The 25,742-nt window shown below is 43.4% G+C and overlaps 1 protein-coding gene across 1 annotated transcript in view; it reads right to left on the bottom strand.

Moving 5' to 3' along the window:
* LOC146783298 (E3 ubiquitin-protein ligase TRIM39-like) overlaps nt 1-25,742 on the bottom strand; it is a 178,803-nt gene that overhangs the window by 138,933 nt on the left and 14,128 nt on the right. The window lies entirely within an intron of this gene.

Raw genomic sequence — 25,742 nt, 5'->3', positions numbered from 1 at the left:
TTTGTGCAAAAAATGCCTCACCGGTGGAGACGTTCTGATTACACCAATCTCATGACGATATGTGTAAAGACTTTTTATGCAAAGTGCGCTCTCATGTGAAAAAAGAAATCTGTGTGATACCTGCAAACCACTTTTTTTTTAAAGTGCAGTTTCACAAAAGTAATGATTTAATTTAATGACATTTTGCAATGAAATGGCACAATTTTTCACATTCCTCGTTATTACTGTAATTTCCTCTTTTGTGTGTTACAATATTTCCCTGATAGCTGTAGGATTTGTATTTGTGACAGCAGTATTCCCAAATCCCTCTGGCCCCACGAAAAGCCCATTAATATTAGTCAAGAACTGAAGCTACATTCAGGGGCAGCCCGCAGTCACTGGCGTAAGTAAACTTGAGGGGCCTCCTTCCTGACTAACTTGGGATCTCTTAGGCCAGGGTCCTGCACTGAGGGGAGCCACTGGATCTCAGGGCCCCCCCCCGCACTGCAGGGGCTGCGGGGGGACCCTGAGATCCAGCAGAGGACAAGCTTTACTGCGTGTGCTCTGATGCAAGCGCTGGTTCGCAGACAAGCTCTACAAAAGTATGTTGAAATAATACGAAAGCCCGCCAACTTGTGTTTGAATGTACTTCACACAGACAGCACAGGACGAGCTTTGCCGCGTGTGCTCTGATGCAAGCGCTGGTCCGCAGACAAGCTCTACAAAGTATGTCGAAATAATATCTGGCACCCTGATGAGCCGGAGGACAGACCAACACTGCGGGGGCTGGGTGCTGAGGTGGAGATCTGAGAGTAGGCTGATGACATGTGAACGAGGTGGCAGAGAGGAGGGCCCGAGGAAGTGCTGGACGTGAATGCTAACTTGATGTTTATGTAGTGTCATAGAACTCTATTTGCATTTCCAAGCACTGTGCATAAAAACTCTTACTATAAATCAGTTTATAGTACTGAATTTACAGAAAGATAAAGCTCTAAGTGTGCCCTGTTGGTTTCGGTCTCATGACTTCCAGAGCAGAACCTTTGTCAGTGGCGACTGTTCAACTCACTGAGCCACCCTACACTGCTAGCAATGTGGTAGTGGTTCACAGCCCCAGAGGGCGCCGGGCGAATATTTTCTGATGCTGAAGAAGACAAGGATGCACTAGTCCTTGGTGTGTGGTCTGGCAGAAGGCCTTACACCGCTCCTGTGTGCTCTCTCCACAGTTCTCCATTTCTCTGCACTTCACACACTCCTTTCAACTTTTCCTCTCGCTGCCATCGCAGTCTCCGCCCCTTTTCTCTCAGCCTAGGCTCCCTGCCCGTTCCCGGTCTAGTTCTGCGTGTTTAGTTACAGTTTATTCGGTGTACACAGCACACATAAACTCTCCACAGATCATCTTTGAAAGCCCTGCCGAATATAAAATAGAATAATGTAAACAGCCATAAAATCCAGTTCCTGCATTAACTGTTGACTGAACGGAGGCTGCAGTCCATGCTGAAACCGTGACCGGGCGCTGCTTTGCAGGATGTCTCCAGTCCGAGTTCATCAACAAAGCATATACCCCAGTGTCCCTACTCAGCCCCCATGGGTTTGATCACTCACCCGTAACCCAACACCCAAGTCTCTTCCTCATGCCAGCACTCGCCCTCTGAACAACTTCTCCCCACATCAGCTCTCGCATACCCGTACAAGCCTTCTAACCCTTCTCTGCCAGGAAGTAATCAGAGGATTGATGGAAAGAATGCTAGCTTGAAAGTGGGCAGAAACCCATTAAAGAAAAGAGGGCTTACAAACTAAAGCAAGCTGTCGCCATCACGCTTTCACTTTAATGATAAAAAAAGAACCTACACCGACTAATGTAGGAGACCGTGTCAAGCTGCAAGTGCACGATCCAGTCCGGATGGGCGAGCCGAAAAGGAGACAGGGAGGGAACAAACAAGCCTCACTACAAATAGAAAGCGAGCGTTTAGCATAAAGTGTGACGCGTGCCAATCAAAGCATGGGCGGAGCTTCCAGTCCACTTCCGAAATCGCCTTGATTACAATAGATCTCGCAGAGCGATTAGCGCATGCGCTGCAACGCTAGGCGAGACCTAAAAACGTATCTGTTGCATTGGGATGCCCTAAAAAATGGTCTTCCATATGGAACAAATGGAATGCCTATCAAGGCAATATCTGTGTCCCACCCATTATCCCCTTACTGAAAGAATCTGCTTTACCATAAACATTGTAATCCATCATTTATCATTTGTATAGTCCACGGTCAATGCTTATGTATGTGTATTTAACTTTTGGAATTATCCCTCCTTTTCAGCAATGTCGATTCTCTATTGTTCAATAAAAATCATTATTTTAAAAAACAAAACTCTATCTGACACCACACACGTCACGATTGGAGTTACTCAAGGAACCTCACTCTCACCCACCGAATTCAACTTGCTCATGGAACCTCTAACCGAACTTCTGAACCTCTCATACATTCCCGACCACATGTACGCCGATCACAGACAACTTGATTTAAAATGTCCTCACCCAAAGACATCAGACTGCTCAACTGTACCCTACTAAAAACTCAACAATGACTGACCCGCAATCACCTCATGCTTAACACTCTAAAAACTGAATTCCTACTGATTGCCCCTCACAATCACTCTGCCCCCATTTAAGAGAGGCTGAAACAACTCACTTCTCTCAACTGTGCCCCACACATGATCAATTCCACTAGATCTCTAGGTATAACACTGGCCAAATACCTGAATATGCAAGATTATATCAGTACCACCGCCAGGGGAGTCAATTGCCAACTAAATATACTGAGGAAAATCAAATCGTTCTTGCCCACTGATGACTTTCAATTAGCAGTCCAAGCCCTGGTCATCTCTTGTGTAGATTACGGGAGCGTTACTCTTGCAGGCATACCCTAAGTAAGGCTTGCCCCTCTACAGGTCACATTGAACTCTGCTGCAAGGCTCATCACTGGATCCAGGAGATTCAACCACATCACCCGGGACCTCAACCATCTAAAATCGCTTCCATTTGAAGCCAGAATCCAGCTGAAGATAGCTTGCATGACTCATTGAGCCCTTTACCACAACACACCTGTCTACTTGGCCAAAAAAACTTGAACTATCTGGCGGTAGTCGCTGATCAAGATGCTTTAACTCCCTATTGCTGAAGCCACAGAAGTTCAACAAAGAGAAGACCTACAACCTCTCCTTCCCCAGTCAAGCCCAAAAATATGGAGCGTTCTGTAGCCTAAAACTAGGACAAACCCCTCCTCTACATTCTTCAGAAAGAAGCAATAAAGATTCTGTTGAATGGATTCCTCCAGTAGTTATCTTTACTCACTCAACTTGATCAATGTCATGTGGACACCTCTGGATCATGGATCTACCAAGCTGTTGTGGTAACTTTATCTGTTTTTGTGTTTGCATTGCTCACCGCATTTTCCTTCTTGCATTTTCCCTTGTTATGTATGACCTGACTGATATATGTACAGCGCTCCGATACCCGGATGGGTGAGGTTCGTGCTTTATAAAACTCTGCAAACAAATAAATAATACAGGTAGAGACTTGTGCTCCTGTGCTGTGTCACTAGTAAACATACAAAAAATCTGAAATCTCGGATAGAGGACCTAGTAGTAGGGGTAGATTTTCGCTCAGTTTGAGCTAGAAAATCCGGTACAGAAGGAAAAATGTCCTTTCTTGAGTCCCCTCACTCACCGGGGTTTCTCAATTGAGGTCTCAGATTCCAATAATACCTCAGCGGGTGTCCCATATTCTAGTGACGACTCAATGGAGGTCTCAGATTCCAATAATAAGTCCTGGATTTCAGTAATGATTATTTGTGAGCCCACAGAAGTCAGAATGTTAAGAACCAATGATCGAGATACTAAATGGAAGACATCTTGACATACTGGTGACACATCACAAGAGCACAACCATCTACCTGTATACTAGTGGCACATCACAGGAGCACATGCCTCTACCTGTATACTAGTGACACAGAAAACCAAAAGAAGGGGGGAGATGTAGAGAGATAAGCTAGGTTCACCCTCCTATTCAAGTTGTAAACATACAAAAAATCCGAAATCTCGGATAGAGGACCTAGTAGTAGGGGCAGATTTTTGCTCAGTTCGAGCTAGAAAATCCGGTACAAAAGGAAAAATGTCCTTTCTTGAGTCCCCTCACTCACCGGGATTTCCCCACGGTGACATGCTTCATCATTGGGGCCATCCCAACCCGCTGCGGGTTGAGGCGTGCTGCGACTTGCGTAATACGTAGGAGCACTTTAGTGAGGAACTATGTGTGGTGCAGTGGAGTGTATGGAGTGGAGTGACTTTAAAATATCTAACTAGTGGGCGAATTAACTTTACTCTTGCTCCTAGTTGATATGTTAAAACCGGGGTTGGTCTCTAGGGTACCTGGTTGCTATGAGTCAGGGGTCCCTAGTAGAGGTCAACAATTCAATCCTACAACCAACATTCTGATAGGCCTTGATGTAGAAAGTCTTTACACCAGTCTACCGCATAAGGAAACATTACAAAAGTGCTCCTACGTATTACGCAAGTCGCAGCATGCCTCAACCCGCAGCGGGTTTTCTAGCTCGAACTGAGCGAAAATCTACCCCTTCTACTAGGTCTTCTATACGAGATTTCGGATTTTTTGTATGTTTACAACTTGAATAGGAGGGTGGACCTAGCTTATCCCTCTACATCTCCCCCCTTCTTTTGGTTTTGTGTTTTACAGCAGCCAGCTGTGGAAGTTAATACATTTAACACTTTCGTTTTTTTGTTTTTTCTCGTGACACTACTCAAATATGAGGGAAGTCTCCGGACTAATTTTCTCAGAAGAGGAAGTAGAAAGAATAATTGCATCCATGCTTCCTCTAGCTGGGGCACCCCACAGAGACTCAGATGAATCGAGCCAATGTTGGGATGAACTCTCGGAACTCAAAAAGAACCAAATAAAAACAATGGTACACAGCATCATGATGGCTGAGTACTTAAGATCTAACACTGCCCCACGGGGGTTGATTGTTCGCAATGAACCTTTTGTTTTTCAGCAGGACAAAACTTTCAAGAAAGACTGGTCTCTCATTTCATGGCACTGCACTAGAGACTGGCTGGTACTGATTATAAAAACCGCAGCAAGACTGTCTGAAGAAATGAAAACACAAACACTAGAAATCCGTCTCAGAAGCTTCCAGAGCGTTGCAGATCTAAAAAAACGTCTAGATGATCTTAATAAATCAATGACTGATTTTGAAATTAACCTAAAAAAGACACCAAATATACTAAACTCTAGAAAGATCAAAAAAATTCTCGCACGACAAAGTGTACCCGTACACCAGAGATGACTACGTCCCATCGGGGAGGAACCCAGGATACAACACAGACAGTGACGGATCAGATACTGGTTCAGATCACTCTGATGGCAGCTATAACAACATCAACAGAAACAGATCAAGACGACCACGTGGAGGACGTTTCAGGTTCAATCCTAGAACCCCTCTCAAAATTTGCCGATGCTTTTCTACGCCCTATCATCCAGAATACCAACACGTACCTACAGGACACAACGGCTGTCCTATGCCTCCTCAGAGATCTACAATTCAATCCTACAACCAACATTCTGATAGGGCTTGATGTAGAAAGTCTTTACACCAGTCTACCGCATAAGGAAACATTACATATCCTGGAGGATGTCCTTTTCGAAAACCCTTGGGCTTATCACACACCCAGACACATGGTTTTGGAGTGTTGCAGACTGGCCTTGACAGAAAATTACTTCAAGTTTGAAGACACACTTTTCCGCCAAGTACACGGTACCAGTATGGGCAGCACTTTCACGCCGAGTGTAGAGGGACTTTATGTGCACCAGTTGGAGAAACAGAACATACTAATAGAATCCAACCCCCACATCAAACACCTCAAACTCTGGAAATGATACATCGACAATGTTTTACTGATCTGGGAAGGGAACGAAACAGAAGCAACGGATTTCGTTAATTGGCTTAACCTCCAAGACCCTTTTCTGAAGTTCACTTACACCATGAGTAGGTCACAGTTAGTTTTTCTGGACCTCAACATCACGGCTTCAGAGGGCTTTCTATCCACAACCACTCATTTCAAACCAACAGCTAGGAACTGTCTTCTCATTTACGATAGTTTCCACTCGAGGCAACTAAAAGACAATTTACCTTTCGATCAATTCCTACGACTGAGACGCAATTGCACTGAGAAAAGAGACTATAACCTTCAAGCAAAAGACCTCGCAGAAAAACTAAAAGCAAGGCACTACCCCAAACATCTAATCTTCACAGCTAAAAAGAGGGCCGCTAATAACCACAGAGATGCGCTTCTTGAACCCAGTGTAGAGGACAAACCGATACAAGAAAAAAGACCAATTTGTATTACCACTTATAATGTTGCATCAGACAAAGTGACCAAGATCATCAAGAAACATTGGTGTATACTGAACAGCGGTAATCTCGACATTCCAAGGCCAATGTTCAGCCACAGAAAAGGGAAGAATCTAAAAAATTACTTTGTTCACACTCGCCCGATGAACACAAACAGAGTAGAAGGTCAAAGAACCCTACATGCATTACCCAATGGCCACTATCCTTGCAGCAGTTGCAGTGTTTGCCACCTGACTTCAGCTACCAAAAAAGTTATTTTTAACAACAAAATGACATGGAAAATAAGAAATTTCACGAGTTGCAACACTTCAGGAGTAGTATACCTGATAACCTGTACCTGCAACCTACATTACGTCGGGATGACCACTAGAAAAGCAAGCACCAGAATTGTGGAACACCGCAGTAATATCAGGTGTAAGAGAAATACCACAAAAATGACATCACATTTTATTGAGAAACTGCATACTCCCAATGACATGAAGTGGGTAATCCTTGAACATATCAAAAGCAATGACAACCTAGAAAAAAGACTCCTTGAGAAGTAACAGCGTTGGGTTTTCAAATTACGTACAGACAGCCATGGCCTGAATGACAACATCCCGTGGAGCCTTTTCTCATGATAAAATCATTTCACATAGATTATGCTGACATCTTTTAATATGTATCCATTTTTGTATTGAGGAACACTAACCCTCATTGTATGGACGACAAAAAATCCTATGCAACAAGCGCAAACGTATCCACCTTACTATATAACCCACTAGACATTTATCACCTGGCAGCTCTCCTTTTTTGAGTGACATGTAGGGACCTACCCTCTTACAACTGGTCTCCAATCAGGTTACTCATGAACCTAGCTACTCACTGGTTCACCTAATCACTCAACCAGTATTAACATTCAATGCAGTTTTACTCTACTGCCCCATAATTTTTCATATTATTTTTTCATCTTGACAACATTTTGGCGCTCACGAATTTTCTAACATCAGAGCACTCGCAAACAATATCTAAACCGCAATCGTAATGATCACGTATAGTCTTCACTGTAAATATTAATATCACCGCCGTTTTTTAACAATCGCACGATGTCTTCACTGTGAAGTTTGTCTTTACTGTTTAGGACCTGGTTCAATGTCCCAGTTTTCTAGCATTCCAACAGGGCGACTCTAGTAGCACATAGGAAGGCGGCCATTTTGTGAATGTTACCGCTCCAGTCTTTACTAACATGACTGGGCGGAAACACTCCTTCAAATACCGGCTCCCGTCCAGAGACACGCCAATATGCGGTCTCGAGCGAACCATGCAGGTACATTGACAGAGAGAAGAAACTACCAAGTAAGTCCCCGTTCTTTGCAGGAAGAGCGAAACTCGGGCCACACTGAGGTTTTGACCTCAGTACTACCCGGTTGTTTTCACCCGTGATAAACGGCATCATAACCATGTTTTCCATTTTTCAGTTCCAGTCGGAACCTTCTCACGCCCCCTCCATTGACCATGAGGCACAACTTTGCCTTTTATTAAGTATGTATTATATGTCCTATGTTGTTAGTCATGTACGTCATAAGCGACTACCAGGAGGCTGCATTCAGCTTTTTAAAATAAGAGTGCTGGGCATGTAAAAGGTTGTATGTGTTAAAATGTTATGTCTTTTGTCCTTCAAGCACGCCACAGCACAGTCACGAGGATCGACTTTTTTATTTCTTCACTTTTCTACCTTGATACAGTCACCGCGCGCATATTCACAGCGCCTCTTTACCCTATACAGGTTCTTAGGCAAGTGGTGTTTTATTTTCCTTTCCTTTTCAGTCTAGCACGGCGCAAGACACGGCGTTGACAACTAGGCACGCACCATGAGGAATGTCTTCGTTTTGCAATAATCAAAGTACCCACCGTATTAAGGGCGGGTTGTTTAATTCATAACCCATGTTTTTTTCCTTTATTTCAGATACTATATGACCTATTAAGTGTCGTATGTATTGTTTGCTTATTAGTTAGCTATTCCAGTCACTTTTTCACTGCACTTTGGAGTGGTACATGCAGGGCTGGACCTTGCGTAGTCCTGAAGAAGAGCATTGGGGTAGCTCGAAACATGTTGACCTCTACTACGGACCCCTGACTCATAGCAACCAGGTACCCTAGAGACCAACCCCGGTTTTAACATATCAACTAGGAGCAAGAATAAAATTAATTCGCCCACTAGTTAGATATTTTTAAGTCACTCCACTCCATACACTCCACTGCACCACACATAGTTCCTCACTAAAGTGCTCCTACGTCTTACGCAAGTCGCAGCACGCCTCAACCCGCAGCGGGTTGGGATGGCCCCAATGATGAAGCATGTCACCGTGGGGAAATCCCGGTGAGTGAGGGGACTCAAGAAAGGACATTTTTCCTTTTGTACCTGATTTTCTAGCTCGAACTGAGCGAAAATCTGCCTTTACTACTAGGTCCTCTATCCGAGATTTCGGATTTTTTGTATGTTTACAACTTGAATAGGAGGGTGAACCTAGCTTATCCCTCTACATCTCCCCCCTTCTTTTGGTTTTCTGTGTCACTAGTATACAGGTAGAGGCATGTGCTCCTGTGATGTGCCACTAGTATACAGGTAGATGGTTGTGCTCTTGTGATGTGTCACCAGTATGTCAAGATGTCTTCCATTTAGTATCTCGATCATTGGTTCTTAACATTCTGACTTCTGTGGGCTCACAAATAATCATTACTGAAATCCAGGACTTATTATTGGAATCTGAGACCTCCATTGAGTCGTTACTAGAATATGGGACACCCGCTAAGGTATTATTGGAATCCGAGACCTCAATTGAGTCATTACTGGAATACGGGACACTCCCTGAGTTATTATTGGAATCTGAGACCTCAATTGAGTCATTACTGGAATCCGGGACACCTGCTGAGTTAATATTGGAATCTGGAGACCTCTATTGAGCCATTATTGCAATCCGGGACACCCGCTGAATTATTATTGGAACCTGTGGACCTCCACCGACTCATTATGGGAATCCGAGGCTCCTGCTGATTTATTATTGGAATCTGGGGACCTCCATTGAGCCATTACTGGAATTCAGGACACCCGCTGAGTTATTATTGGAATCTGAGGACCTCCATTGAGCCAATATTTAAACCCAGAACACCCGCTGACTTATTATTGGAATCTGGGGACCTCCATTGAGCCATTACTGTAATCCTTGTCACCCGCTAAGTTATTATTGGAATCTGGGGACCTCGATTGAGCCATTATTGGATTTTGGGACACACACCGAGTTAAAATTGGTATCTGAGGACCTCCATTGAGCCAATATTGGAACCCGGGACACCCGCTGAGTTATTGTTGGAATCTGGGGACCTCCATTGAGTCATTATTGGAATCTAAAGACCTCCACTGAGTCATTACTGGAATCCAGGATACTCGCTGAGGTATTTGAATCTGAAGACCTCCACTGAGTCATTATTGGAAACTGGGGCACACCCTGAATTATTATTGGAATCTGGGGACCTCCAATGAGTCATTACTGGAATCCAGATAATCCGCTGAGTTATTATTAGGATCTGGGGACCTCCATTTAATCATTATTGGAATATGGGACACCTGCTGAGTTATCGGAATCTGAGGACCTCCATTTAGTCATAAGAATGCGGGGCACACACAGAGTTATTATTGGAACCTGTGCCATTACTGGAATCCAGGACACCAGCTGAGTTATTATTGGAATCTGGAGACCTCCATGGAGTAATTACTGGAATCCAGAACACTCGCTGAGTTATTATGGGAATCTGAAGACCTCCATTGAGTCATTACTGAAATCCGGGACATCCGCTGAGTTAATATTGGAATCTGGGGACCTCCATTGAGTCATTACTGGAATCTGGGACACCCACTGAGTTATTTTTGCAATCTAGAGACCTCCATTGAGTAATTACTGGAATCCAGGACAACCGTTGAGTTATTATTAGAATCTGTGGACCTCTATTGAGTCATTATTGGAATCCGGGGCACACCCTGAGTTATTATTGGAATCTGGGGACCTCCATTGAGTCATTATTGGAATCCGGGGCAACCACAGAGTTATTATTGGAATCTGAGGACCTCCATTGAGTCATTATTGAAATCCAGCGCACACCCTGAGTTATTATTTGAATCTGGGAGCATCCATGGAGTCACTGTTGGAATCCGGGACACCCATGGAGGTATTATTGGAATATGGGGACCTCCATTGAGACACTGTTGGAATCCAGGGCAAAACCTGAGTTATTATTTGAATCTGGAGACCTCCATTGAGCCATTACTGGAATCCAGGACACCAGCTGAGTTATAATTGGAATCTGGAGACCTCCATTGAGTAATTACTGGAATCCAGAACACCTGCTGAGTTATTATTGGAATCTGAAGACCTCCATTGAGTCATTACTAAAATCCGGGACATCCGCTGAGTTAATATTGGAATCTGGGGACCTCCATTGAGTCATTATTGGAAACCGGAACACCCGCTGAGTTAGTATTGGAATCTGAGGACCTCCATTGAGTAATTATTGGAATCCGGGGCACACACTGAGTTATTATTGTTATCTGGGGATCTTCATTGAGCCATTATTGGACTCAGGGACACCCACTGAATTATTATTGGAATCTGGGGACCTCCATTGAGTCATTACTGGAATACAGTCACACCCTGAGTTATTGGAATCTGTGGACCTCCATTGAACCATTTTTGGAATCTGGGGCACCCCCTGAGTTATTATTGGAATCTGGGGACCTCCATGGAGTCATTAATAGAATCCCGGGCCCCCGCTGAGTTATTATTGGAATCTGAGGACCTTCACTGAGCCTGTTATATTCAATATAAGTACCCTATATAGGCACAGGTAACAGTGCAACTTTTCACCTATAGTCTTCCCTACATTACATACGTAACGGTTCATAGGGACTGACCATTTACCTAGATACGACACTGCATTCAGAATGCATGAGGCTTCTTGGAAGCACAGCAGGACTGACAGCAGGACGAATATCTCCTGTATATTATCTCTGTATAAAGTTCAGGCCCAACGTCATCCTTAAGGCCGACATAGTAACACAGCAAGGTCTGACCCCTGGAGAGACTTGTGGGTATATATACATCATGTCTTGCTTAGAAAGACAGAGGAGACCATGACTTCCCGCTGACACACTGACCAGAGATGCTGAGGTTCCTCCATGCAGACACTCCAGCTCGCAGTGGTCTAACATCCCTCACGAGATGTCCAACTCGAGACCAGGAAGGGGTCCCATATTCTCTCATTCTCAGGTAATGGGGTTGACAATATCCTAGAGGGATTCTTGGCATAACACCTACATAGATGCTAGTTACATTTAGGTACATCTAGTTAGGGAGGCATCGTAGGAGTACACACTTTTTATCATGTGTTTTATATACTTGTATGTATTCATGATTAATGCAAAATGGTAGAACTGTACCATCCCTTTACTTTCGTAGTACTGCTATTCATATATCTCTGCTACTGTGTAATGGTTGTTACAGCTCATTTATTCTACACTAGAATAACAACTGTTCAATAAATTCTCATTAAAACGCCCAGACCGTTTATTCTGTGTATCTCTGAGACCAACTAAGTGAGCACGAGTGACTGAGCGAAAAGTAGTATATTGTTTCCACAATCCAGGGGGATCAGGGTTGTCATGTTCTGAGGTTGCCAGAAACTATTCTCTCCCTGATAAGAGGAGATTCTAGTGGCAATGTGTGCTAGCTGATACAGACAGGCTAACATACCTGGTGGGGGTGCTCCAAACCAGTCTGCCACCAATCCCACAGTTTATGTTATCCAAACTTGCAGACCCTGTATAGGATATATAGGAACTACACGACATGGCACCGCCAACGTTGGTTTGGTAGTTATTTAACAGTAGAATCGGAGTAGTTCAGTCGTGCTATTCTCAGAGACCCCTACTCACAAAACACCAGACACGTCTTGAGTGGGTGGGCACAAACTCCGCCACAACTGAGTAGGGGAAAAAATTCTATTTATTGGCTGTTGGTTACTCAAGCTTGAAGGACACGGTGTCAATTGTGAATAAACACCTTATCGTAGTTCCCTTGGAAACATCTTACTCAAAAAAATGACCGAAGGTGTGGAGAACGCAAGGGGAGTTGTGCATAATTTACAACTCTCAGACAAAGAAGATGCAGGTGCAATCCAAATTGCAGTAAAATTCAGAAACACAATCACTCTGAAATTGCTAGAGCATGGTATAACACCTAGGGGTGGCATAGTGGCTTTCGTGATTGAGGCGCAAACATCAAACAAAACAGAGGCATTTTATTCATGGGGCACATTCCCAGCAGCAAATGCAAGAACTCAGACATTTCACTACTATACAGAAGGAGATGCACCAGCGGAATATTGTACGTTTGAGGACTTTGAGGTTCCGCTCACATACCTGGAACACTTATACTGGTTTAAAGGCGCCCTACCCCAAACAAGAAGACTTGGTCCGCTCGGAGGGGAAGGGGCAACATGGCCGATATTAACAGCCTACACACCACATCCTGAGATTGATACAATGCCAGTAGGATACTTACTCATACAAAATAAAGATTTAATAAAAATATACAGAAACATGACGCAATTCGTCATGAGGAAAATTACAGTCCAACCAGCAATAGTTGCAAAAAATGGAACTCAATCTCAAGGTACAGCAACTAAAATCATACCACAAACATTACATGCAGTGATGGGCAAAATGCCCACAAAACGTGAACAAGTGCCATTCTGGGAAGCTCAGAAAATAACACAGCTAAAGGCAGTATTCCCGAATATTCATACAAAAAAAGGGAAGGTGCACCAAGACGAGTCAAAAAGCTTTAAATCAGTTCAAGAATATGTCCTTTATTTAAGAGTAATCATCAGCCAACGCGTTTCGTTCTCAAGGAACTTCATCAGGGCTGGAAGAGATACATAGATAAAAACATAGACATGACTCAACAAAAATAGTAATGAAACATGTAACAACATATAACGAATCACATACCAACAATAAAACTGTATGTGTATATGTCTATATGCACAAGACTTAACACATCACACAAATATATCCATAGAACGGCACAGGAAAATGTAAAATCATAATGATATATCCACATATACATAACCCAAGTTGGACAACAAGACAAATATATACATAAATAAAAATGTCTACATATCTAGATAAACTAGCAATAGATAGAAACAACATCAATGTCATCAATGAGATCCAGTTTATCTCTCATGATATATTCTCCATAAAAAGGATCCAATATCAGAAACAGAACAAATCAAATAGCATATTATGTAATCTGAGTTCAGTGAAAGAAGATTTCATAAATTTTACAACAGAAATCCATAATCTCTAAGTAAGAGCAATTAGAGAAGCAAAAAAAAGGGGACAAGAAGCAACAATGGTACCCATTTCGAAACCAAAAAAAGAGAAAGAAGACAGAAAAAATAATACAGAAAAAATAAGTGAGAGAAAAGGGAGAAAGAGAGGAAGAGGGGAAGAAATATACCTAATATATCTCTACAGACCAGAAAAAATAAACAAAATCCATCTAAGAATCTCACCTCAAGTATTTCAAAAAGAAAGTTCTGTTGACGTATATGTATTAGGTCAGTAGAAATCAATTGGCAAATGGTATAGATTTCTAATAAAGAGAATAAAAGAAAAGGAGAGAGACAATTTCTCAGACTTTGCTTCCAAAAAGAAATCTCAATAGTAAAGCTCGTATTTTATAATATCGACATTAATGGTCAGAAAAGGCAGGGGACCAATAGGACACACTTAAGAGAAAATGGCAAGATTATTTATTGCCCATCATAATTCCATCACGAATATATAAAAACAATAGACATATATAAGATGTCCAGAGTCACAAATATTTATTGCTCATCACTAATTTATCATAGATTCAAAGAGGCAAAGTTCATATAAAGCCTATATGGCCCTAGTATCCTTGCACGCGTTACTATCAAATGTTTCTTAGTGGACAATTTTATATAAAAAAAGAGAGAAGAAGCAAGAAACAAAAGGTTTAGTAATAACATCTTACCTCTCCTGATATTTAGAAAGCACCAAATTTTCGGTAGGTAATCCCTCACAATTTCGCTCAATGTATAAGGCAAGTTTAGATACCAATGGTCCTAAACAAAATATATATATATATATATATATGTATTTGCACATTCTTAATAACATCTTCAATATTGATACAGGGGTATGGCCCCCAAGCTTCATATCATTACTATAGTCAAATGATCGACCAAAAATATGATCCCAACCATGCTGTATACACATAGCCTCTCTGAAAAGCCAAGCATAGTCATCCGATCAGGGATATACATGGCAAAGCAAAAAGGGAACCGCAGCAGGACTTCCCCAGTTAAAAGCAAGGTTCCTGTCGTGCTTTCGTATAGCACCGCATTTACATGTGAGATCCATACAAATAACAGAAACAGCAATATTCTAAGAAATCAAAAATTGAATTGAAAAAAACACTTCCCAAGTTAGGAGCAAAGTTACTAAAATGCTTGCGTATTGCACCGCGCTTACGTATGAAAGCTCTAAACATACCAGCAATATACTAGAAATACAAAAGCCTTAACAGACACGGACTCCGAAGGTTCCCCTTACCCGACAAAATAACAAGGAACCGACGAGCAGAATCCCTCGTCCCCAATGTAAGACACGAGCGCCATTTTCCAAACGCATTGAGTAATAAAATGCAAAGCCGGCGCATGAGTGACGTGTACATACCACGTCATTCGTTCAATGTATGTAAGTCGTAAATAGACAAAAATATCGCCATCTTTGAAGGGTGAACCAATATATATGTGTATCACAAACATACAGATACTAACGTTTATATAAACAAAGTAGGGTTTCTCCAGTATTCATATATCTAAGAAAAAGTGTCATCAAATAATAACGCCAGATTAGAGGCCCCTGGAATGAAAACGAACGAAGTCTCATAAAGCAAAACTGGCATAAACAAAATTATGCGCGATAAACGAAAAACATTTTGGACCAAAATTCAGGTAGCGGGAAAAAGAAGTGCCCTTGTACTCGGACAATCACACAGTCCCAGACAAGTTGATATGTTTCTAACTACATCGTCGAAACGGACGCCATCTTTTATTTGGTCATCCCTGATAACACTCAATAGAAAAATAATCAAGACCCATACCAAACTATCAAAAGTATTGATATCACCAGTTCAAATGCACGTCCATTGAATTAAAACAAGGTATTAAAAATTAATTAATATGATAAAATCGAAAATTACATAAATGTTATTCAACGGGTATTCTCGAATACTACCCGTATGAAAAACATAGAATGCTAACAATCTGCTCGCCCATGGGGATAACACCAAAAGTAGAGGATTGTACCACTTGGGGTACAGTCTTTGCTGTCATTTATACCAGAACTCATGGTATTCCTTCATTACCGGTGATACCCGATGTATTAAGACAAATACAAAATGAGTACGGTGTAGAGCCTGATCTGAACTTAAGGATGAAGTTACTAGGTAACTATGTCTAGGTATCAGCAATAATCAAAGGGAAAGCAGCTTCAGTGGCTATCCGCCAACGCCTAAGGGAGTTCAGTCCTTCAGAACAGGAACACGAACTACCACAAATAATTGAAACTGCATATGCAGAATTAGGCAGAGACAGTTTGGGTGGGAAAGCTTTAAAACCACAACTGATGGGCAGTTTTAAAAAGGACACTTCTAAGCAGACAAGTGCTTCCTTTAAAAAGAAGTGGGACAATAAAAAACAACAAACATTTCAGGGAAACAGATCTCAATCCCGAGGTAGATCTCCTCAACAGGAGCCATCCAAAAAGAGGAATAACCTCAGGAATAGGGATAATATTAGGAAACCTGACAGGTATTAGGATACTGATACACGTTCATCTCGTTCCTTTCAGGGTTCATTGAAATAATCAAAGAGGGAAGGACGGTCAGAAAGACAAGAAGAGCGCACAAAGTCCAGAGACAAGCAGCACGCTCAAGATTACACTTCCAAAAAAGAAGAAAAGCTAAAACAGAAGCCACAGTTAAAAAAAAAAGAAGGTTGCAGGTCTAAAGATCAGACATGCCCAGAATTCTGAGGACTCGACTACTGAACGGGGAATGGGCTCTGACCATGCTAGACAGTGTGGCAGAAGTAACAATAGCTCGCCAGAACCTGATGGAATTTCTGGTGATAGCGAAACCCCCCCACCACCACTTATTAAACAAGCCCCGGGGAGGTGGTTGTCTCCGGGGCTGTGGGAGCCTGCGCGGCCCTCGCATATATTTACATATTGCCCCCGGGACCTGGCCCACCCGGGGGCTCATTAAAACGAAGCGTGGGAGTCTGCGCTTCATTTTTTTTTCTCGCCCGGATTTGCTTTTTTTTTAAATGTTTTTTTAGGACCCCCTGAGCAGGCCTAGGGGGTCAGGGTGTTTCTACCCTGCCCACTTTTCTTTTTTTTTAAATCCTTTTTCTCTACTGTTTTCTTGTGACTCGATTACTGAGTCAAAAGATGGCTGCCAACACTTCCTGGTTTGGAGTGTTGGCAGCCAATCAGAATCAAGCTCGTGCTCGGGAGGGTTCGCGAATCCTCCTCGGTGCTCGGATATTGATATATATTTTTTTTTAATTTCTCAGGAACTATTGTACTGATGTACACCATTTAAAACAAGCATTTGCAATGCAATAGGTCTCGCATTTATAGGAGTTTGAGCTATTGGCATTGTAAATGACAATGCTTTTTATTTCAGTTTTTTTTTTTTAAAACATAAATAAAAGGCACAGTCAGTTATAATGCCAATAGCTCAAACTCGTATAACTGCGAGACCTATTGCATTGCAAACGCTTGTTTAAATTGCCCCATGCCACTCTTACACTTTAATGGTGGCTGCATCCCTTTCCTTAAATGAGCCAAGTCTAAGGAAAGGGGCATTGTCTCCATTAAAGTGAAAGCGCGGCATGGGGCGCTTTTATTTAAAAAAAACATTTGTTGTCAACTCGACAAACAAATGCTTTTTTTTGTAAAAGCGCCCCATACCCCACTTTCACTTTAACAGCAGCCACGCCCCATTCTTTAGACATGGCTCGTCTAAAGAAAGGAGCACGGTCGAAATTAAAGTTAATCGCATCAGCATTTTATAAACAATCATTTACAATGCAATAGGTGTCGCATCTACAAGACTCTCGTAAACGCGAGACCTATTGCATTGCAAATGCTTGTTAAGATATGTGTATAACCACATGGTGAGTGATACCTCACTGTCAATCTCCAGTGAGAGGTCAGACCATGAAAAGGAATCCTGCCTTTCAAGCCCTGAGACCGACCGAAATGGTATTATGTGGAGTGTAAATATATAGGGTGGTGTTGATTTATGTTTTGGTGAATTGTGTGGTGTTAAATTGTGTGGTATTGGGTGTTATCCACATCCAAGTATGCCATATGGTATCCAGGCGAGCAGAGGAAAAAATAAATCATACTAGACCTCCTGTTATATTTTTGAAGTGTAATTTTATCCAAAAATTGAAATAGTTTGAGTAAAAAACGTTAATCACAAAGGAGCACACTTCTTATGAGCGCGGTGAGCTATAGCAGAATTAAGCACTAGAGAGTATGCAGATATTATAATTTTATGTTGATGCATTCAGCAATGTTCACCAGGATGGGCCTTACATTGTTTAATTCTGATCAGCATTCACACAATCATTTTCACATAAACCCACTGAACTGCTCCTGAGTTCCTGCTCTGGCACAGATTGCAATCTCTATAAAAGTGTTTCTGTGCCTTCTTTCTCTGAACACAGCAGGGGAGGGTTTGCGTTCAGTTTAGATAAGAGTGGTTGGACACCGGTTGTATTAATGATGCAATAAAGCTCGTTTGTTGAGAAGCTTCTAACAGTCTTCCAAGGAAGGAAGCAAATGTGAGTGCACAGGCATGCCAGCCAACATAATGAAAGTACTAGAAAACCTGAACGTACTCAACTTTTATTATTACCCCTTGAATGAAAACTACATTTAACACTCATTTGTAACATTACACTTTGAAAAAGTCTGTCAGCTCAAAATTGGAGGGGCTACTGCCACTTATCTTTGTACATTCTATACTGCTGATGTTAAATCTATTTTGGCAACAGATAATATAATAATATCCACATTTGTAAAGCGCAAACACTCACCCTTAAGGGTCTCTAGGCGCTGTGAGCCGTCGGGAAGATTAAGCAAGCTATTGCCCAGAGTCACATGGTGCTGGGCTAATCTGCTGCCGGCGCCGGGTATCGAACAGATACATTAGTCCACTTGGTTAATTTTCGATATATAAATATTAAAAGAGAGCAGGCATGTTTCAGTGTGTGCAAAGGGGACTTCCCTGGAAGCAAGTCATCACTGTTGCTTTAAGGCACGCTCAAGGGACAGAAAGCTTAAGTTTGAGGCCTCAGCCTGCAGTGCAGGTACTAGTGCCAGCGCGTTTCCAACAGACAAAAGAAGAAGGGGCACTAACCTCCAATCTACTGCCACAGTGCTGTGTCCCATTTCCGGGCCAGCAATGCCCCTTTTGCCATACCCAGGAAGAGACTTTCGCAGTGTCAGACCCTCTGGAGATGGGGATGAGCGGACAGCTAAAATATCTCGGCAGGACCAGACAGGCCGTAGCGGGCATCGGGGGTTTCCCCGGGAGGCTGGAATGGTGGTTTGAAGCCACGGGGCCCTGTTTTGTTACTGGGTGCCGGTTTTGCGGCAGTGCTGCTCTATCGGCCCCTGTAACAAAAGCAGTAGTGTTAGGGGCCGGTTTAGTTAAGCAATATTCTTCACACCTGCATCCTTGCCTGACCCCTTCCCCCAAGGGCCCAAATGGGCTAGGGTAATTTGTGTTCTCAGTTCGGCCATAACTGTAGGTTGGTTAGTCGATTTAAGTAGAACTATGAAAAATAGGCAACACATTCTGGTGTTGTCCCTGCTTTATTTGGGCGTGGCTTTTATTTGCTCCCAGGGTGAAGCAGACTGGCCTTGCTGCTGCTGGTGTCTCTGAAAGCCACGAGACCTATGGAAGACTCCATTGTGTCAGCTCGGTGCCCTTGAATGTACAAAAACTGCAGCAGAGTCAGCCACATGTCAGATCGCTGTCTCTAACAGCCATCTAGGGCGTCTACTCATGTAAATAACACACACCGAAAATGTAGTAAAAAAAGAACCAAAAGGCAAAGAGAGCCTTGAACCTGTAACTTATAAGTACAAACAGCAGCAACCTGCGCATCCTACGAGCTCAAACCCGACGTGGTGTTGCTCTCTGGAGAATAAAACCACAATCCTACATCCAATTGGAAGCAGCTACTGTTGCCTCAATTTGCCGGAAAGATGAGCTGCGGGTATTAATCATGACAGGACATATCGATGTGAGTGTGAACACGAAAAGTGTTGGCTCAGACAGGCAAGAAAGAACACAGACGGAGGCCCCACGAGAAAGGGACTGAAGGCTGGCCTTTAGCACAAGCAGTAAATGGTACAGGGTCCTCTCCATCACCCCCAAAGATCGGCATCTTCGGTTACCCTTGGCAGCCATTTAAATAAACAAGTGATTGTAAATATAGCAAAGGGTTGTTTCAGTGAAGCAGCCAGCATGAGGAGCCGGTAGGCGGTACTTCAGCAGATCGGAAATTCCATTACTACGCTGCTATGCCCAGATCGGTTGGACGGGCCAGGTGTGCTCGAGGCTTCACATACCGGAGTCCTTGCAGTGCCGTAAGTGCCATCTGTGACATTGTGCGTTTCTTTGAATTGCCAATCCCTGACTGTTGGTTTTACTGTGTTGTGCACTGTTATTTTCACGACGGATCCTGGCACGAGTCCCGTCCAGTCAAGTGATTGTAAATAGAGCAGAGGGTTGTTTACATGAAGCAGCCCGCTGGAAGAGCCGGGAGGCGGGGCTTCGGCGGGATGTGAATTCCACAAGTAGGCTGCGAAGGCCAGACCTGGAGGAGGCACCATCAAGAACTGTGCTTGAGGCTTCTCATTGAGTGCCGATTACCAGCTGTGGGGCACGGTGCTGAGCAGATAAAAGGTGCACGATTAATAAATCATGACAGTGCAACATTTACAGCCCTGTTTTCACTCACACTCAACATGGAAAAGCAGGGAGAGCAGCTGTGCTGTAAAGAGAGCCTTCCCATGCTTCCGTGAAAATGAGAAGAAGAAACAAGAAGGGCTGGGCGAGAAGGGAGGGGGGAATGCCAGCAACAGAGGAGCCCGCGAAAGTGAAAGTGATCACGATCCCTACGGAGGAAAGACACATGGCGCTGCGCGCGTGCACGTTCACGTGCACTGTAGCTTTAGGCCACGGCAGCACTTTGAAAAGCCCAGATATAAAATGTCTCTTCGAGCCTTTGGCTCGCGAGACCTAAAAAAGGTCGCTTTCTAAACCAAGAGCTACCTTTTTGCTACATTTGGTGTAATTCTGTTCAGCAGTTCGGGCTGTAGCCTGTTCCAAAAATTCCTACGGAAATTAACATGGAGAAAACGAGTTTGACTCCCCTTTTTTCTCGGCCCCTGCTTGAAGAATCCCCCCAAAACTTTCAAGACAGCAGCTGACTCGAGCAGGCCAAGTCACGCACTCATATAGATGCACACATGTTTTTGCACTCACAAATACTACCAGACCTTGTGATATGCAAACTCACAGACAGATATTTACATATGGAAGCTCAAACTCACATCCAATAAATTCAGACTAAAGCATGCACATCCCTCAAACACACATACAGACAACTGTGCACTTGTATTGTCATATTCTGTTGCTCACAATACATACAAAGACACACACAAACTCAACCATGGCCACAAAAATACACAACCATAGAGGTGTGCAAACATGCATGCACACCCAAAGATAACTCCAGAACCATCCATACATGAGCACATACTGTTACACATAAGTGTGAACATGCCCACACACATGCACACATACACGAAGATTAATTCACTGCAAGATAATGACACACATGTAAATACATACACTAATACACATTATGTAAATATTACCTTAGGATGAGCAGGGTCATTTTTAGGTCGAGCTTGCTCTGTAGCTTTACGACCTCTTGTGTATGGTTTAGGAGTTGAACTCCACCCATTCCTTGCCGGTGCTTTTTTTATTTGTCTGAGTTGGTGTCCTTTAAAAAAACTTGCTTTCCAATGGGCAATCTTCCGCCTTTGTCCCTCCTTCTAATTTACGGTTTTCTCCGCACAGCACCGAATAAGTACAACATCATTACGCTTTACGTGTTTATGTCTTTGTGCAGGGACTACTTTTCTTCATCACCTGTTTCCCTTCCTCGGCGCCACACATGCTTCACATATAGCGCGCTTCCCATTTGTGGAAACTTCAAAAGGACCGAACCACTTCCTTGTTAGACTGGCATATTCAAAGTCGATAACAAGGAATTAACTTCACTGATATTAATGACTTTTGCAACAGTGTAGCATACGTTTTTCGACCGCTTCTTTATTAGTTTCATCTATCGGCAATCTCTTTAATGTTGTGGGCATACCCATGTGACGTCCAGGTGACGTCACAATCGAAGACGACTGCCTCGCTGCTGGCATAGGGGAGAGACGCCATGGTTGTTTCTTAGACAAAGTTAGTGAGGGTGCTGTTGGCTTACGTGAGTATTTATGTTCTTCAGCCCTGCCTGTGTAGCTGCAGCTGAGCCACACAATCCACTCATGCCCGGGCCGGTGCATGCTGCTGGAGGGAGTCATTGCAGCGAGGTGTGGCCCCGGCTGTACAATTGCCGGTATCTCTCTTTTTTTTTCAAAGTGTACATTAAAACGTTGGTAATAGCACTAGCGCGCCGCCAGTGCTGATGGTGGGGTCCTATTACTTTCAGCGCCAGCGAACTTAATTCAGCAGAGCTCACAAATGTGTGCAGGAGCCCCTCTTTTCATTTGGGCAGCGTGCGGGCTCTGCATTCACATTACATTACGTCATGTAAGTTATTTCATAACGTGTTGTGTTGCAGAGGCCTGCTTGGGAACTGTTTAGCAGTGAGCCTAGTGTATTTAAATCAGAACCCCTCTCGTTATGCACATGCGCGGACTGCTTCTGATCTGCGCGGACTGCTTCTGATCTGCGCGGACTGCTTCTGATTTGCGCGGACTGCTTCTGATCTGCGAGGACTGCTTCTGATCTGCGAGGACTGCTTCTGATCTGCGCGGACTGCTTCTGATCTGCGCGGACTGCTTCTGATCTGCGCGGACTGCTTCTGATCTCCACGACTGCGTTTTTGTTCAAATGACTACATTTTATTTTCCACCCACGGGTTGTTTCTTGCAGTGCTTCATGGCATCTTGAGGTCACCTAAAAGCGCGGGGAGTTCTGGAGTTAGTTTTCATGTTAGAGTGCTGCCATCGGTATGGGAGGGTGCATGTGCCCTGCTCTCCACACGCGGCCTAAGCAGCATATTGCATGTGAGTCTTGAACAGACTCTTTAATTAAGCACCAGGCTCGGGCTGTGCAGGAAAGGCCTCAGGCCGTTTCTCAGGTCTTTTCATGAAGCTCAGCAGGTAGGAAGAGGGTGCTGTGTTGCTAAAACAATGCATATCCTTGCTGTTCCGATGGCCTTGTAAATCTTTCTTTAAATATAAGCATGTCCGCCGTGATGCGGTTCTTCTGTTTGCAAGTACATATGTGGGCTGTAGCAGGGATTAGCCTGACCAACTCTTGCAAAAAAAAACTTTATCGAGGAAGCAAGCACTGAAAATATTCCAGCTGATACCATTTTCCAAAACTTTACCCCACTTCTTGTGTATTTTTTGACACCCCCTCATCATAGCTGCTATTGTGCTTTCACTCATCTTTGGTTTTTCTCTTCGCTCATCACTTCACCTCCAACTCTCGACTATTTCTCTTACCATTTGCTCCTTTCCTCCTTATCTCTTCTCCTTCACCCTCGCCCCCTCCATCTGACTCTTCTTTCAACACTCACAAACCTTTCTACCTCTCTGCCGTTTTACCCCTTCTTCCCCTTGCACTCCTTCGGTCCTCTTTATCTCTCCCGCTTTTTGCTTTCACTTATTTCGAACACCTTTAGCCCGTCCTTCCTTTATTCGTCTCTTACTTACTTCATTTCAATCTTTTTGCTTCCTCCTCTACTGTTCCCCTCTTCCTTTCTTTCCCAAATCACTTTCTCCCTTTCTTTCCTCTTCCCAGGCACCCTGCAACCCCTTAACCTTTAGCCCTTATTTCTCCCCACCCTGTTCGCTCCTCTTCTCCCTCCCCTACTCCTCCCCCTGGTATCCTGGAAATCACCAAATTGAGGGAGGAACTCCAGCCTCTCCTGCTAGAGGAAGAGGAGGCTAAGGGGCCGGGCAGCCCCCGCCGCCCCCTCTGTAGTTTTAGATGCATCACCACCCTCACCTCCAATGCAAGTTCATTCCTTTCTTTAAGAAGGTAATGCCCAGGCTGGCACAGGCACTGCTGCAAGCACCTGAAGGAGGGGTGGCATCTCCTAGCAGGGCACAGCGGTGTGTAGCCATGTTTGTTGCTTTTAGTGTAATGTTTTCACTGGAAAACATTCTTTGCAAAAACACAGACCCAAAAACAGACCATGCATAAATATCTCCACTCAAAAAATCGACCTGCACTTAAATCCATGTCAAGCACATGTCCCAAATTATAAACATAGATCATCTACAAATATAGTGTGCATACATTTATCTATTTCTTGATCCCACGAGGAATCAGATCACATGACATGATAAAGACAGATAACTTCTCTGCGCACACAATTACATTATTTCCTACCAATATCTTCATACCTTTGCGGCCATGCCTCACACACCCATGTTATTTTTTGCCAAAGTGGAGACTGGGGTGGCATTTCATTGGCCTTCGTATTCACTGTGCAGAAGTTGTGCGCTACAATACCTATTACAGTGCGCCATTTCTGGGAAGCGTTGGATGGTGCATGTGGGATCCAGAGGGGATCGCCATTGCCGCTGTAGACTTGGCACCATGCTTACTTTGTGCTGGTGTTTGCAGGTAGTGGCCACTGACACTCCTTTCTGGGGACCGGAATTTATTTGTCAAGATCACACTTTCACTGAGAGCACGAGAGGCAAACGTAGACAATGATGACAAAGGAGGAAGTGGGGATGAAAAGAGTCTGCAAGAGTTGTCTATCTGGTCATTCCAACCCATAGATCTGTGTTACGGCCCCAGAGAGTCAAATCAATGCTGTTCAAGGGGAGTCAGCCCTGTGCCGATGTTCCCTGTTTCTCCGCGTGAGGCACTCAATGGTGCTATTGAGGGAAGTCTTAACCAGCATGCCACCTCCCTTCAGGGAATATTTCAGTTGGTTTCTCTTGCCTTAATTTTTGATTAACTTTAGGTCAGGCATTTGAAATCCAGGTCGATTAAAAATAGTGGAGCCTGGGTCCCTCCAACATCAAGCAAGGGCCCTCTATGGCCACCTAGCCTGTAATGTCAATCCATGCAGCTAGTTTGCAAACACTGCTACCTTTTTCACCATTAAATTGTAAAATTTTCTCATGTGCTCCCTTAGTTGGTCGATTGCTCCAATTCTCCGTGGACACGTCTGCGTTTGATAAAGACGAACAATAAATTATTTTCTAAGTACTTTTATGTTCACTTTTGATGAATCTATTATGAATCTACACTGTCAGAAAGTCCCCGGAAATATTAACTATGAAATAATTTAGAGCTCAACTGCCATCACCAAAACGCAAAGCTGTCCAGGCAGTTACGCGCCACACAATTCAACTCCACACATTTCCCATCCACACCACCAAACTACATAACACGGGTCAACAAAACAATTGCTAAACACACCACCTAGATCCAATCTACACCACACAAATCCACATTGTGTCACACAATTCAACAGCACACCACATAATTAAACTCCACTACATACCACTCCACAACACAAAATATCATTCCACATAACTACCCTCCGTAACACACAATCCCTCTCTACATAATTCCAGAACACACAGTACCACTTAATTACTATCCACATAATTCCACATCACACCATGCCACATAATTGCGCTACACAAATCCACTCCACACAACACAATTCCACGCCCCACATTTACACAACTGATCCAATACAACCCACATAATTCCACTACACACCATATACATACACTCCATAATACAGAGGTAAAAACATTGCCATTTACAATCTCAAGAGCTCTAACTCAAGGAAATGCGAGACCGATTGCATTTCCAATGCTTGCTATTTTTGTTTATATTAAGACA

This window comes from Triturus cristatus, chromosome 11 (assembly GCF_964204655.1).
Source record: "Triturus cristatus chromosome 11, aTriCri1.1, whole genome shotgun sequence".
In the NCBI taxonomy this organism is placed as follows: domain Eukaryota; kingdom Metazoa; phylum Chordata; class Amphibia; order Caudata; family Salamandridae; genus Triturus; species Triturus cristatus.
Note: the sequence above shows the minus strand (reverse complement) of the source record. Positions and strands in the feature narration are given on the sequence as shown.